We start from the raw sequence: 3,224 nt of genomic DNA, 5'->3' as shown, positions 1-3,224 counted from the left end.
TTTCCGCGGATTGGATTATTCTGAATTCAAAACATGAATCATAATTAGCAGAGTTTTATTTGCATTTCTTAATTTTAATTTGAACTTGGTGTAGGTATTATAGTTATTGCATCCCTCATGCATTTTTCTCATTACCTTTTAGAAGTCACTGGATCTCATTCATGAAACACAAGAAGAATGAATTTTGCATTTGCAATTTTTGCATCCAATGCAAAATGTAGGCCCTACTTCAGGATCATTCATATAATGTGGTTTGAAGAATCTCACCTCCAAAAATCGGATCTTGTCAAGCATGCTGACAAGATAATTGAAGGCTTTTTAAAGCCTAAATAAAACATTTAGTTGCAATTTGCTCTGATTTTGTAGTAAAAATGAGTTGAAATTATGATTTAAGTGAGTATTTTCACATTTTAATGTTTCATTTTGGTTTATTTAAGATTTATTTGCACTTAAATATAACTTTTTGTTATATTTAACTTTTTGACTTTTTTCGTTGGTAATTCAAATATTTAAACTGTTCATTTTCTTTTGCTTCAGTGTCTACTTTTAAAACATAACCTAACTGCAATCAAAATGTAACATTGTGAAAATGTTTTGTAGGTATGTACACCATTGCAGCAACACAACACAGCATTGTTTGCAATGGGCGTGAGTGTGTGTGTGTTACTTGCACCTGCTGTCGCTCTGACACATCTGTGAAAAACTTTCCCTTTCATTGCCATATCCATTTATTAGCATCCTTTCCTCTCACCTTACGGACCCGTGACCCTTTTGTGTGCTGTGCTTAGGGACGATGTCATCACCGTGGGCCTCAGAGATGGAAAAATGACAGAGCTATGCAGGGGGCCGAGAGTTTCTGGCTGTAACGTGACCCTGCAGATGCTTCAGTCATGCCTGCTATGAGAGGCCTTTGCATGGGCCTCAACCCCCTCCTCCAGGGTCTGGATGGCCCGACCACCACTGCTGGGGGTTTGGCCGGGAAGACGTGGGATGACCAAACAACACTGAGGTGAGTTATAACCTCTGGCAGACCATCACAGTGACTTGTGTGTGTGTGTGAGTGTATGTTGGGTAAAAGTGGCCTGATCTCATATGTCATACGAAAGGCTCGGAGAAGAGAAGAGGGTGAAAGAGTAACAGAGAGGGACAGAAATAGGGCGAAGGAGAGAGAGGGAATGTGTATAGATGTCACTGAGGTTACCCTTACACAGCAGCAGAAGACAATTAAAAAACAAACTTTAAATGAACTTACAGGAGTCACAACACAGTTTAAGAGTCGGTATTAGCTGTATGAACCGAACCGCAGTCAATAACTATTGCCATCTGTTGCGTCAACTATAGCTCAAGGCGCATTCATCATAATGTACACTGCAAAATTCTACTCTGTATTTTTTTACCCTTTTTTTTTTTTTTTTTACAGTAGACATTCTAAACATTCTTAAATTGAGATATATTTACTTAGGAAGCAAAATTACTTAACATATTAAGTCTTGTCTTGTAATGTCTTGTTAATGTTTATGATTAAAATTGAGTTATACTGTCAGTGTGCCAAAAATATATATCTAGAGTTTCATAACAGAAATTTGTATATCTGCCACTGGGGTAAGAAAAATTTAACTTGTTTTCCCTTTGAATTGAGTTTATTTTTCTTACCCCACTGGCAGATCTACAAAGTTCTGTGATGAAACTCTAGATGGTGCAGGCTGATCGGTCCTTAACTCAGTCTGCTTGCAACCACATCATTCTCCATAGGGCACAGCTGATTGAACTAGTTTTGAATAAAAATGAAAAATAAAATAAAAGACAACGTCTTGATATTTACTATCATTATCTGTCACTTTGTTTCTTTCACTTCTGCAAGTTGTAGTATGAATGACACAACTCACTAAGAATGAATTGCACAAGCATTCTGGATTATTTTAGCACCCATTCATTGTTCATTGAAGGAACTAAACCTGGTAATAGCACTCTAATTGGCTATTTAAAGAAAACAAAAGTGCACTTGTATACACCTCATGTCTCTTATCCAGGGCTGTGTTTCCCAAAAGCATAGTAAGCCTAAGAAACCATTGGTGGCAATTGTTCTACGATCAACTCAATGCTTCTGGGAAACGCAGGCCCGGTCTCTTATATTATAAAGCATTACTGTGTAACTTTTATGCAGGCACACAGATAGAGCACCAACATCTGTCCCTGGTAGAATTTGACACATGCACCTCCCTTTATGTGTACATCAACTATGCGATATTGTGCTTAATTTCATTATGCATATACATTTTTACCACATTTAAATCCATTCAGTTTTTTCCCCCCTTGAACAGTCTGCAGACTTCATCTGGGCGATGTGCTGCTGCTGTGGAAGGATTGCCTCTCTCGTTCTCTTATGGTTTCTCTCCCTCACAAATCTGATTTTCTATTTATATCTGCGGCATCTCCACGTAGTGCCGGAACAGTGTGAGCGTTCCAGTCGGGCAAATATGGCTCTGATATTTTTCCCAAACGCAGGCCAACATTCACTTACAGCATTAAACACACACACACACACACACACACACACACACACACACACACACTCCTCTCTCTCATATTCAGTATTTTTAAAATCCTGATTTTCTAGGCTATTTCTTTTATTCTACTTTAATATTCTGAAAAAAGCTGCTGTAGGATTACCTTAACAAACTTTTTGCTTAGAAATTGCTAGTGAATTTCACAAATAATTACAATGAAACAACAAGTAACTTATGAACTTGAAGAAAGACTGAAATAATATTTTATTATTCCATATTCTTTGGTAATCTTTCTTTTATTTACACCATTTTTTACAGTGCTGTGACTACTTGTATTACTTTTGCTCATATATAGAGCTAGTGATTTAAACAAAACCCTAACAATAAGTATGAAACTTTCTTCGTATTAAACTTTTATGCAATGGATACGAATTGAAGGCGATCCAAGCCAGATCTACAGACTACTAGAATATAAAATATACTTAGTCGCAACCACGTAGCAGCACCCTAACAACCCAATAGAACTTACTAATTCTAACAATTCAGAAAACCCTGCATCATGGTGGAGAGTTGCATCATGCAGCCCATCCAGATTTAAGCAATTCTTTTTTCAGTTAATGAGTTGCAAAAGAATTCAAACTGTGAACTTTCCTTTCAAAAATGTTTCTCTGTGGTATTACACCATCTTTGGTTGCTTTGGCATTTGCTACCATGATG

This window comes from Leuciscus leuciscus (assembly GCF_965113295.1).
Source record: "Leuciscus leuciscus genome assembly, chromosome: 4".
NCBI classification, from domain to species: Eukaryota; Metazoa; Chordata; class Actinopteri; order Cypriniformes; family Leuciscidae; genus Leuciscus; species Leuciscus leuciscus.
The sequence above is the reverse complement of the archived record's forward strand: the minus strand, read 5'-3'. Positions refer to the sequence as shown.